Genomic DNA, 13978 nt, shown 5'->3' on the forward strand with positions numbered 1-13978 from the left:
CCCCCAAATGCTGCATGGAACAATTGCAAATGAGTAAAACCACAGTAATGACCCAAACCTGTACCTCGTAATTCCATATGTGCCAGCAGGCAGACAGGGGAAAGGAAAGCTGTAAATACACTTTCAAAGTTTTGCAGCATTTTTAGCTGGTTGTAAATCAACACCTTGGGGCTCCCCTGAACAGAGCAGGCCTTGGCTTACTCACCAAATGCCAAAGTGCTCTTTTGCAACAAGTGGCCACTGCAAAATCATCTGCTATTCCCTCCTCTCCAGTTCTAGGCTACGATCTTTAGCTTGCTTGATTTTTTTTTTTCTTGCTTGTTACTTCACGTAACCACTGTGTTGTACTGGTTAGTTATCTCATCCCATTACACATGATCATTGTCACTGCATTTTGTGCTGAGTAAGAAATGACTGGGAAGCCTACACAACCCAACATGTATCTCTTCAGTGCCTTGCTGAAATAAGAGGCCATCCTCAATGGAAACATGGCTGGAGGAGCACATGGGACATGTTGATGTTAAGGTCGATGCAGCATGGACACGCAGGGCACAGGGGGCTGCCTGTACCTCCTCTGAGGCCCCCGTTGAGGGATTGGAAACTTTAAGGCCAATATTTCACTGCTGGAGCAGCCTGAAAGCCTGGCTTGCTTTCAAAGGTTTGCACATTTTCGTGCAACTCTTGACGATCAGTTTTATGACCTGACAATTGACAAACTTACTAACACCTTCATCACAGCTCAGCTGGCAGAAGATGATGAAAAATTATGTCATGCAGTGATGTATGACTGCAGCTTTCCACTGCCGTGATAGACTTCAGTACTTATTTCATACCCAAATAGCCCATCTCAGGTTGTTCTTCTACAGGAGAAATGGCTTGGGTGCCTGCCTGGTTGAAGTGCTGTATAATAAGCAGCAGCATAAATTAGTGGCTGTTGGTGATGCAAAGCAATTGCCTCGCATATTCCAAAAATTCTTCACCAATTTCACCAGAAACTTGCATTAAGGAAACACAATTTTGCTATTATCAGAAGACAGCCAGGTGTAGCTGCCATAAAACTAACTGAGGAATGGCACCTCTAGGAATATTTTGCAGCGCATAGAGCAAGCTGCTCATATATGACAGTAGTGGATGGGATATATGTCCTCTCTAGGAGAAAAGTCTCATTAGAGCAAACAGGAGTGACAGTTTCTCCCCAGACTTTTCATGTTTGTAGTGCCGCCCTCACTTCGAGCTCTGAAAGAAGCTGGGAGAGTTTAATGAATGAAGACCATTAAAACCCTCAGTGATAGCAGGATTGCAGAAGGGTGAACCAAGTCTCAGGGACATTGTCACTTGCTTCAGGTCACATGTCAATTCAGGACTGGAGATAGTGACAGAATTTAGGAAAAGAGATGAGGAACAATATTTTTGGGGGAAAAGTCTATGTAAAATAGATTAGGAAGTATATTTTCTCATATTCTAAGAGAAAAAGAAATGTCCAGTTCTTTTCACAGTCTCATTTATGTCCTCTCTTTTCCATGTCTCTCAGTAGAAAGCATGCCTTTCAAAAAGAAAATTAAAACGTTACCTCGGTAAATATATATATATTTTTCCTCCCACACTTTCTCTTACAAAAGTACAAAAACCTAAACAATAACTGGCAGCTCTCCCTGGGAAGCTACACAGACATGCCTCTCTTCCACGCTCACTGATTTTGTCCTTGTGATAGTCATACTATCAGCCTTGCCCCACTCTCACATGGCACTTCAGAGCACCGTAAGGACTATTATCCCTTCTCAAAAAGAAAGTGAAATTCATTGCACAGAGGAATCACTGAGACTGTGGTGGGACAAAATAAATGCTAAAGGAAAAGGACCCCCACTGGGGTGGCTCACCTCAAGCAACACAGGCTGAGGGCTTTTTTTTTTTTGTAGAAAAAAGAGGTTTTTGCTCAAAGAGCTGCATCCAGCAAAGACAACCTGGGAAGGTGGCATTGCTGCAGCCGTAATCCTCCTGGGACACACCACAGCCTTCAGATCATGAGCATGTTGCTTCTGGGGGGTGACTGAAGCTGAGATGTGGGGGGCACAGAGAGGTCCCACCACAGTGGTTGCATTTGGAGTTGGTACTGTGCACAGGAGGGAAGAGGAGGGGACACACACCAACAAGTCTCTGCTCTCTGCAGCACACAGATGGGCAAATTCATAAGAAAGAAGTCCTGCTACCAAAACTGCCCTTCTCCATGCTTGCCATATTGAAAGATTCCCTATTATAAGATCTCAGGTACGCTAAATAACATTAAAAATCCTAACCATTCTTATAGACATTGGTTATTCTTATTTTTCATTTATGATAAAAACCAGGGAGCTCCCAGTGATCCCTCTGTGAGCCCGAGCATCCTCCCTCCCCAGCCAGCAGGGCCAGGAGGAGCAAAGGAGAGGGAGCAATGCCTGAGGGCGCTGGCAGGGCACAGCAGTCACCATGTCACTGGGATAATCTGGTTAAAGGAGGAGGCCATGGCATAATTAAATATCCTGGCCTGAAGTCCTAATAGAGCAGCTGGAAGACCTGATGCTCTCCCCATAATAAACTGTAGCTCATTTATTACTGCTTTGCATATGCATCTAGAAATGAGTTCAGCCTCAAGCCCTGGCCCTCCCCACTCTCTATTACCAGGGATACCGACCTTCTGTTTGCAGATTTTTGTTGTTACTCTGACACTTATCTCCATTTGAGAAGCCACAAAAAGATGCAAGGAGATTTTATCTCATGTTTTCCTGCAAAAACAACAAAGCCATGCACGGCAAAACCTTCTTACAAGGTCTTTGCAAGGTTGCAAAAAGGAAAAGTAGCATTTGAGACCACTTTTCTATCATTTTGCTGCCATGTTATCAGTGAAGATGCCTTGAGTTCCCAAGCATCCTTTAGCAATTCAGCGGCATGAGGAGCAACCAGCAAAGACTCACACAGCAACTGGGTGCTGGGCTCCTCAGATTGGAGGAAAACCTCTCTTGGCTTCTGTGAGTCTAACAAGACAGACAGGATGCACTTGCTGTCTACTGATGTATCGGAGGTTAATACCAGGGAGATAAGCAAGCTGTTTAAGCTCATTTGCACACTGTTAGCATGAGAGAAGAGGGCATGAATAAATTAAGGCTATAACCTGGAAGAAGCAGAGGTGACAAGAAACCAAACTATGGATGAGGTGGGACTTAATAGATTTGCATTAAGGGGCTTACAGGACACAGGGGATGGATGTGATGAGCCAAGAGACACCATCCAGCTTTACATTGAAATGGGGCCTGATTCAGCCTTTGCACAACTCCTCTTTAGAGATGATGATGATAATGGTGCTTTGGATGTTCAGTGTGCCTGGCTCTTGCTGGTGCCTGGAGTTCCATTTTGGCTGCTCATGGGGCCTGGAAGCCCAGCTGGGACTTTTTAGATGGGTAATGGTAGGATGATAATTGCACCCTTTGTCAGCCTGTTTTCTCCTGCATATATTTCCTTGAAGTTCTGGAGTTGAATGGTTTGCCTCATCATTTGGCACCAGTTATTTTTGGTTCCTCCAGAAGGTGAAATTGAATTTCCCGCTGATGTAAAGCAGGATAGCTCCCCTTCGGCCATGGAGCTACGCGACTATAAAATTGGCAGGAGATCAGTCAGACCTTCAGATACAGCAGACATTAACAGCTGAAGTTCATTCAAATACTGTAGCTTCCACTTGGATTATCTCACCCTTTTGTCAGGTTAATCAAAATGTGCCTGACTGCCTTATCCCTGATGCTCAAAGAACACATCATGTACTCTGACCTTTTGCAACATGCAAGAGGTCTATATTTCACATGCCAGCTATTCATCAGGAAGAATGGGTAAACCTAATGGCTTCCTGCAAGAATGCTATTTTTATAGAGATAAAGAGAAAAACAATATAATAAAAACACTGTCTTAGAGAGCAGCCATCATTTTCTTCCTTAAAAAAAATATTTTTTTCTGGTAAGACAAATCAAGTCTGCTTTGCAGATTTCTACCCCCCAGCTGAACAGAAGCAACTGTAAAGTAAATAAAGTGCTAATTTTCAGGGGGATGGAAACTGGAAAGCAGCAGACATTTTTCAGGACTCATTCTTAAGCAGAGGTAGTGGCATGCACCTTTAACGTTCGGATGCCAAGCTGTCAGCAAGCGACTTCAACACTGCCTTTATCTCTCCTCTTTTCTATTTATACATTATACAAAGCTATTTTTTCCTGGGCTTAATTGCACATCAAAGGCCCAACTGAATGGATTGGTTTGGGAGGTTGCTGATAGCAACGCTGGGGAATCCTGCAAACGTAGGTCTAAAATTTCTGTTCTTTCCATTGGTACATTGGCTAAAATGCGATAAGCTAGTGAGACACTTAGCAAGCCAAAGCATCCTGGTTGTGCCTCTATTATTTGCAGGTTCAAGCTGGACATAAAGATTAAATATCTATTTATTACATTAACTCTCTCCCTTTAACCCCACACTGCCTACCTAAAGACACAATGGCACCGATGACAACGCTCATTTCAATCTTTTGGAGCCAGAGTGGCAGACCTTTAAAGGCATTCATGTGCCAGAGTCCACCAACATGTCCTGGAAAATGGAATTTAGTCCCCTATTCATTCAGAGATGAGCAAAAATGCTTTCATTTCCCAGTTACTTTTAGGCTAAATAACATGTTTTCACATTTGCCTATCTTGGCAAATTTAGACGAACTGTTCCAAGATTACAGGAACACAAAAAAAATCATGACAGTAAAATTGATTGCATTGGATATAGGCATTGGGCTGAATGTGTCCCTGCCTTGGTAGGAGCATGGAAGTACCTACTCTATATTCCAGCTGTAACAGAGATGTGACCACCACGAAGCACCTCAGCTTACTTAAAACCATTTTCCCAGCACCGAGCCCATCTCTGAGCTTCACACACACAAAATGTAACTGGACTACCTGCTTCAAAATTTGTGCTGACACCACCATTTGCAGCAATGTGAAACACAAGAAGCAGATGAAATGGAGCAGCCCTGGCAGTTTCATATCCCTTCAAAGCCCTTGAGAGCAGGAACAGATCAAACATTTCAGGTATGGAAGAGAAGAAGAATTGCAGGGGAAACTATCAGCACAATCCTACAGAATGACATTTCACAGCTGATGTTGGGCAGAGCAAGAACCAGTTGGATAAAACATGCTGTCTGTAAACAAGCACAACTCCAGCCTAAGTTGCACAGCCATTTTTGACACATTGACTTGATTATTTTTGTCTTCTTCCCCCAGCATTCCAGCTCATACTGACTTAGCTTCTCTCAGATGAAACCTCTGGCAAAGCTGCTGGTGATTCAAGATCCTTAAAACTCCTTTGAATGTCTCAATGTCAATTATTGCTTATTTACGAAAGGAAAGGAAAAGCAAAACAGACAAACCCAGACTCAGGAAATATTGAATAGACAGAGTTCCACATTCATAAATAAAATAACATACTTCCTATAGCTCTTACATAATGTTAAAGGGATGCTTTGCTTTAAAACCAGCACCATTTTAGTAGGTCTTTTTGTTCTACTACTGTTGTGCTACTTTTAAGTGGGAGAAGTGTTTGACAAGTGAATCTTCAGTAATGACAGCCTCAGTGTTTATTGACTTTGCTGCAAATACTGAGCTAACTCAGTATTACTGAGCTAGGCAGCACCTGCGAGCATAAACTAAAACAGTGTGTGACTGGTGCACAGTACACAATAATTTATTTAGAGCTTAACCCGGCAGAAACCGATGCCCAAGCCTAGAGACACTTAAATGCTCTTAGGAAACCTTTTCCCTCCTTGGACTGGACTTTATCCACCTCTGTGCTTTGCTCCACTGCACACACACATGTCCAAGTTAATATAATAATTTATAACGGTGTACATGTTTGTCGTAGGGATGGTTTCCTAAATGGTTTCTGTTCCCTTGCAGACAGGTGACTTTCTGAAGAGCACAGACACGGGAGCAGGTTTGGGGTGAGGAAGAAAAGCTGGAAGACCACTCAGCCCTGGTTGCCACTGCTTCCCCATGCCACTCTGTGGGCCAGTCCCATGAGGAATGCCTCCAAATAGCTTTAGAGAGCCTACCTGGTTGCAGATATGGCAAACTAATTATATGGAGCCAAGTCTCAATTGAAATAATAATAATAATAATAATAATAATAATTACAATGTACCAAACAGTGCCCATCTGGGAATCTCAATTAGCTTCACAAACAGTAATTAATTTAGCTTTTTAACTCTCTGCAAGATAGAGAATTACTAATGTTCCCATTTCATGGATGGGGACATAAACATGCAGAAATGTTTACAGGGCAGTAGCTGAAGGCAGCACATTTTCCTTGTCCATTCTCTGAATTGGGCTGTCAGCTGGTATTTCCCCTGTCTTTTCATGCAAAACTGTATTCTGCAGTCTTGGACCAGAGAAGAAGCAAGTCTCCAAAGTCTCCATTAGTCTGACATGAGTAAAGCCTTCAGTGCTCAGTGTGAGACCTGCATCAGTACCACTGCTTGTCTTCCCTTTTGCTATGCTGGAAAATATACCCAGAGGGGAACCCACTGGGTTTTACTTAGTGAAGTCTCCCTAATGAGACTGATGACAAACTTTCCTTTATTTCCTTTGCTGAATGGCTCCACAAAGACATCAGGTTAGCCAGCAGCAGACAGACCTGCAGGGCTGGTCAGCTGGTGCCCACCTCCAACCTTGGATGCGGATGCAGGGCACGAAGTAATGGGTCTGCGGGGCAGCACTCCAGTGCAGCGACATAACCCATCCTTCCCTAAAATTAACACCATGGAAGCCATACCCACAGAGCCACCCTGAGCCCTGTGATCCCTTTGGCACTTTAAATCTCTAAGTGAATTACGGGATCACAGCACACACAAGCAAAATTAGGTACGTCATGACCCCACAACGGTGCTCAGTAATTTTATGCAGGATGGGGTGAAATAAAGAAAAAGGCCAAGGATATTGGGGCTAATCTTCACTGATCTTGATTTGCCTGCTTTCTGGCTAGGAAAATCTTTGGGTATGCCCAAGACATTAAAAATGTTTGGTTTAGCTGGAGGTTAATTGAATATGGTACAAGCTTACTGATGGTTCCACAAATAATCACACAAAAGCTGCCTGTGAATGGGAGGCTGTCCTGCAGATAAGACAGGAGGTAGGAGCTGTTCTCATCTATTTTTAACCTGACCACAGAGTAGGTTTGTGACTTGGAAAAATATTGTTATTGTGTCTCAATTTCACAAAAAAAAAAAAAAAAAAAAAAAAAAGGCTTGCAGCTGGTGACCGTGGCAGCTGTGCTACAGTGAATGTAAAGTGGATGAAAAATATTACCACTGGACTGTGTAAAGGGAGTTTTCAGACCCACATGCAGTTTGGAGGAAAACATAAACTGTGAGGCAATGAGGAATGAGGTCCATAGCAGTGACACTGCTGGAAAAAGGAACTGCATCCCATCTGAAGCTTTCCTCTACTTTAATTTTCCTCGTTTAGGGTTACTAGGTGGGTCACCCACCAACTCCCCTTGCCACATTTCTCTGACGTGAGCCAGCAGCTCATCTGCTTTGTGTCTATTTGTGGCTGGTATGAAGTGTGAGGGCTGAAAACATGTCTAGGGGATCTTTTATAGCTCCTGGTGACAAGGAGGGCTGTGGGCAGCAAAGTGTGTCACCTGCATGTTTACCAGCTGCAAAGCTGAAACTGATAGCAGGGAACAAACAGAGAGAGCTGATGGCCTCACCTCTATCTGATACCTCGTGGGTCAGCTCACATTTCTGGGGGCTCCTTCACGGCCCCTTGGGGATGGCTGGAAAAGTCCTGCTGCACCCCAGTGACGGTGGGCTCATGTTATCTCCCCAGCTGCCTGTCATGGAAAGACCAGGGTAAAACCAGGTGCACAACAAAGCCCTGAGTGATCAACCTGCTGTTCATTGGGCTGAAATCCTCCCAGGGCTTTGTCTCTGGGGTCGGTGCTATTGTGGCTTTGTTCTTTCTCCTTGCTGGTGGTGCTCTCCAGGCACCTGCACATTGGAGCTGGCTGTGAAGGCAAGCCAGGAGGCACAAGCACAAGCCATCTCCTCTCCTTGTGGCCAGCCAAAACCACATAAAGCAGCTGCAAGAAAGAATGGTACGTGCAAAATGCACCGTCACCGAGGAGCTAGTGATGCAAAGGGAGGAGGAAAATTGCAGGTGAAGCTGTTCTGCACCTGGGAGATGAAGCAACCTTTTGGCATCTCAGGCAGGGGGACAGAGGAGGATATGCTATCCAGCCCCCCATATCCCTGATCCAAGTCAGGGAAGGGAATTCAAGCAGCTTCTGAAATCCTGGGTAGATATCACAGTGGTTTACATTCAACTTGTCAGTCAGGCAGATGCACTCCTTAAATGTCCCTGATTAGCTCTCTTCCCCAATTAGCAGAAGAATCACAGCTCTTGTGCAAAGTGGCTATGGAGACACCCATTAATTTCCATGGCCTTGAATGTAAACAACAATGAAAAGCTCCCTATAACTTTACAAGGAGACTCACTTCATGTGCAAGCGCATGTGTGCTCGTGTGACTTTGCTCTCTGGAGAGACATGAAGTCTCTCCCCGAAACAAGTGACAGCCAAGGGCCACTGCCCCCAGCAGGCTCCAGCTGCCCTCTCCCTGACAAGCTGCGTTGCTTCTTGGGAGGATTCCTTGGCTTTTACACGTGGTGGCAGAGGGGGGTGAGGAAGGTTATCTCTGCACTCACTGAGTAGTTGGGAACAGCAGCAGCATCTCTTGCTCCCCCAAAACTCATTGCCCCTCAGTGATGCCTGCCCTGGCTGGCAATGACTGCAGGGGCAGGAGGATGATTCAAGGCTTCACATCGGCCCAGGGGGAAAGAAAAGCATGAGAAAAACACAGAGAGAAGGTCTGCAAATGAACAGTCAGCATAAACAAAGCCTATCAGACCAGGCAAGAGGCTGAAGCACGGCTGCACTAAACAAATCACGGTGGAATCAGCAATTGGCAAAGTAATTGGCGTTATTACAGCTGATGGAAAATTTCTGATGCCGCCCATGTTCATTTTTGAAACACTGCTCAGACATTTAATTTGCTCAGTTCTCGTGTAGCTGATTGCTCTTTTTTTTTTTTTTTTGCACATCAGGCAATTATCTACAGGCAGAAACTTTGGGATGCTCTGTCCACCTGACAGAGACAGAGAGGAAGGATCACAGCTTTGAATGAACTGAGCAATGGGGGAGAAATGAGTGGAAGAAACAAATCTGATGTGGGAAGCCGAGTCATTTCAGCCTCTTCTTCACCTCTGTTCCTCCTCAGCTCAGCTCTGTCACTACCAAACGGCTCTACGCTTGCAGCACCTAAAGTCCGAGCATCCTCATTCCCTAATTTGAGCCCTTCCAGAGCTGCCTCACAGGGGAGTCAGGCTGGTATGGGCAGACCACAGCAGGATTTAGAACTGGGATTGCTCTGGCTGCTTCAGTCTGCAGGCATGTTGTCCAAGCACCATGCTCTAAGTGACACCGAGGAAGGATGCTCTTGCCCACTTCCCTCCTCTAGCTGCACAACCACAGGCTGCCTTAATGGGGAAAACCGCAGTGGCAGCCGCTCTGCAGCCGCGTGGAAGGATGGTTCCTCAATTACCAGGGAGTCGTTTCTGAGTACGCCCTCTCCCTGGAAGCAGTGGGAAGATTTCTGAGCCCGCCTGATTGATTCATTCATCGGCCGATTTCACTGGGATACAATCCATTTAGATTTACAGCTCATTTCCAAGGAGGAGGGAGCCCGGAGAGGCTCATCCGTCATATCCTCCGTCACTGCAAATCAAAGGCAGCTCCTCTCTCGGAGGCTTCCAATGCCAAAGGGAGAGGGTGTTTGGCAGCCTGGCTCCCTGGGATTTCTGGAGCTGCCAGACACCAGCCCCCTTGTCTTCCTTGAATAATAACAGGAAAAAAAAAAAAAAAAAAAAAAGAAAGAAAGAAGATGAAAAAAAACCTCATTGGAAAATGCTCTGGCATGAGATGGCCAAAGAGGATTTTGGATCACTGCATGGCTGGAAGGACATGCAGTCCCTCAAAGTCTGTGGTAAGGCCAGCATGGCCATCTATAACATAGAAGGGCAGTTTAGGAACACCCCAGATTCCCGATCTGGATACCAGGAGGATGGCTTCAAGATCAAGCCCCTGCTCAGGAGTTTTTAGGACCCCCATATATGCACAAGGTTGGGGAACAGGCTCATTTTAAGCAGGTGGGTGCCTTTCCACCCAAAACAGCCGGTTCATTACGGGTGATATAGTGTCACAATAAGATGTCACAGGGAATTAGAGCACCGTCCTCATGCCTTGGTGCCTCCTACATCACTGCCACCACCAGACCTCAACAAGGGAGTGAACCCCAACATAGGGTCTGGTGAATCCCACAAAGCTTCAGAAAAAGAAGAGTGAACCCAAGCTGCTTTCAAAGCACTGAGGCCAGAAGATAACAAAGAGGCAAGTTCAAGGCATGGAAGATCATCTCTTCCCTTCTCTGTGCCAAACAGGACTTACAGCAAATCCCTCCAGAAAGAGCAAACAGGTGACGGTCAGTGACAAAAAAATGGAAGAAAAACACTGGGAGCACCACACTACTTCTCTACCAAAGTGATTTTTCTCATGCTGTTAGCAACTCTCAGTGTTTGACTTTGTCAGGGAAGATTATCTGGTTGCAACCCAGGGCCCCATGAAGCCAATGGGATGATGCCCACTCCCTTCACTCCGCTTTAGTGCAAGGCTAATTCTTGCACTGCTTTTACACAGGGTGTAAAAGATTCACACCCTGGCTTGAGCCTGTCTACAAGCGGGTAAAGTTTGCCATTGGAGATGTAGTACACTCCTGGGATGGGATTTAAGAAGATCAAGATCTTCTCCCAGCAGTGCTTTTGACCTGCTCTGTGGCCACAATGAAGTCGCCTCACTGAGTGCTTTTTCTGTTCTCTAAAATGGGTACAGTGTCCCGCTCTGCCTCGTGAGACCCTGAGATTTATGTGCAAAAAGCATAACATAAAAACTAAGTATTGTCACATAAAGCAAGGTGAAGATATAAAAAGAAGCCAAGGCAATGTGGGTGCCATTAAAATCCTGACACTGAGTGCTAGAAGTGGCTTAAATTTGCTGCGGTCCTCCTGCTGTTCCCTTTTATTAAGCACGGGGAAATATTGCCTTGCAGATAAACATTGTGATGTGGTAAGTGTCCAGAATTTAATGGAGTCATTATAATCGATGAAAATGTAGCTTTCATTACTTTATGAATGCCTTATTCATATATATTTTTTTAAAAAGTCCAGAAAGAATGTTTTCCCTACGCAATTGCCAAGTAAGAGGGTAAACAACTTCTGCTAACGTACCTTCATCTCCTCTCCAAGGCTGTCTCTCCAGCAGAGGAAAGGCTCTCGTTACGCAGCCTCCAGCCCTCTTCCAAACCTCTCCCAGCGCCATGCAGACAGCCCAGTAACAGCTGGCCACAGCTGGCTGCATCGAGAGGCACCCAAAAGCCTTTTCCCACAGCTGCCTGCCTGCTTCTGCCCATACATTGACTCCCATCTGAACCTTTTAATGTCATGCAGTCTTTGGGCCGGGAACAATCTCACATTTGCTTTATGATGCTCTGACTGTGGCAAAGATTTTTATGGACTACCACAATGCCGTCTTCTTAGCTGCGGACATGCTGCTGATTAAAGGGGTCACGTTGGTAGCAAGAGGATCTATGATGTCTTTATTTGTTCACGGGAAGGATGCACTGTGAATTCAAGTTTCTCCCTCCAGCCCCAGCCTCGTGGTGCTTTGATCCCAACCACCTTCAAGAATAAAAGGGGAATTTAGCTCTTAAATGTGATTCGGCCACCGGTGTCTCAGTTAACACCATCCATAAAAACATCGGTTTCTTTGTTCCACAGGACAAGGCTGAGATCACAGAGGTGAAATAGGAGTAGAGTGAAAAAACAGAAAAAAATAAAAAAGTATATTTTTAGCTAAAAAGGGCCAATCATTATCTATGTAAATAAATGAGGGGCTATTGAGTTTTAATAACACACTCTGTTTTGTTGCTCATTCATGAAGAGGGATGAGGAGATAATGTTTTGAGGATTCAAAAAGCTTTTTTTTTTTTTTTTCTTAAATTAGAGAATTACACAACATGGTGCTTCAGTACCATGAACACCTGCTGACAGTATGATTGCAAAACAGGACATTCTTGAGGCTGCAAAAAAAATGGGCACAAAAAAGAGAATCCTGTTATCAAGCAAAATATCTGAAGACTGTGGTCGAGCGTGTGTTTTTTCTCTGACTTTTAAAAGCGTCACATCCTCAAATTCAAACAAGCAGATGGCTGCCAGAAATGCTCTGAAACCAGCAAGCTGCTTGCGTTGGACACATCATTTTGGTGTCTTGGCCTCTTGACTCACACATTGATTTTTATTTCATTTGGTTTTGATCCAAGGCAATTGGAGAGGATTTTAAAGTCACCGGTGACCTCTGAACTTCAATGATGGCATTTTGGGGCATTTTATCTACAAGAGGAGATAAGGGCAGAAATAGCCACTCATTCACCTTCCAATGAAAAAAAGATATAATGACATCATTTGTGGTTTCAGTTTCAGCAACTACAGCAAGCTGCTGAGGCTGTACAGAGAAGAGGTGATGCTGCTGGAAAGGAAAAAATGTTTTGAAGAGTGTGCAGCAATGACATTGCCTCTTTTTCTTGTGTGTCTTTATTTATTTATTTATTTATTTTTGACAGCACACAGCCACAGCTGATGACGACCTCCTCTCTGACTCTGCGTATTGCACAGTAGCAGTCGTGAGCTGTAGATCACACCACTTCCAGCTGGCTGAGGATCTGAATTGCTCTTTCTTCCCTATCTGAATGAGTGCAAAAATTTAATCTTTGATATGAAGATGAGTTTTAGGAAACTCCAGTAGATGCAGAGCATCGCATTGTGTATCAGACTGCTCTCAGAACACCAAACCTGACCTTGGTTCCTCCCAGAAAGATTAAATATACATCTCTTGTACCTCACATAAACACATTTCTGCCAGCTTCTCGGCGCTCCCAGGGATGGCTGAGCAGAGGAAGCCACACTAGAGGGGTCACCGAGACTCAGACTGGTCCACATTGGAGCCAGGCAGCTGCGGCTGCTCCTGCCATAGGGTAGGCTCCTCCCACTCTCATTAGCTGATTCCTTGGGGGAATTATGGCTTGCTGGAGCCAAACCTTCTCCCAAATGCCCACGTCTCCTTGATGAGCCTCTCTGAGGTTATGCCCTGCTCACATCTGGGTTTTCCTTCCCCAGCACTCCTGTTGTTCAAACAGAGCTCCTCATAAAGAAATGCTATCAGTGCCATAATGCAGGTCCTGATGAAATACAAGGGACTGGAACAATATTATTCCTGTGTGGGGAGCACCATGCCAACTAATTTTGGTGGTGTACAGATAAAATACTGATTTAATTTATCTGGATCTAGTAAAATCTGGGAAGAGCTTATAGGAAATCATGCTTCTGTCTTAGTTAATGAAATTCCGGTCTGGTTCTGGGAGGACTGACAATCTTAAAATCAATCTGCCAAACTTTCATTCACAACTTCATTGCGAAGCTGTTAAGGATAGGGCACGGCATGCCAAACCTGCAGGGGTGCGCAGGCAGCATCGCGGAGAACCGCTCCTCCTTCCACCCCACCAATACCAGGCTGCTGCCTCTGGATTCCACCAGTAGCTGCTTTGCTGCACCCAGCATCCGCAGAAGGCTGAAATGAAGCCCTGTGCACTATATCTGCAGGTCATGTGTGCACTGATATGCTTGTGCTCATGTCCATGTTGGTTATTAGGCACGGAAGGAGGGAGTGCCAAAAACATCAGTCCCAGGGGACAGTGGCTGTCGCGATTTTCAACCTGGCTGCTCTGCAAGCAAAAACCCAGAGTGCTAGCAAATAATGACT

At 45.0% G+C, this 13978-nt stretch overlaps 1 protein-coding gene across 5 annotated transcripts in view; it reads right to left on the reverse strand.

The window, feature by feature from the left end:
• Positions 1-13978, reverse strand: part of SETBP1 (SET binding protein 1) — a 268728-nt gene that overhangs the window by 122234 nt on the left and 132516 nt on the right. The gene's annotated exons all lie outside the window — the stretch shown is intronic.

Source organism: Anas acuta, chromosome Z, assembly GCF_963932015.1.
Source record: "Anas acuta chromosome Z, bAnaAcu1.1, whole genome shotgun sequence".
In the NCBI taxonomy this organism is placed as follows: Eukaryota; Metazoa; Chordata; class Aves; order Anseriformes; family Anatidae; genus Anas; species Anas acuta.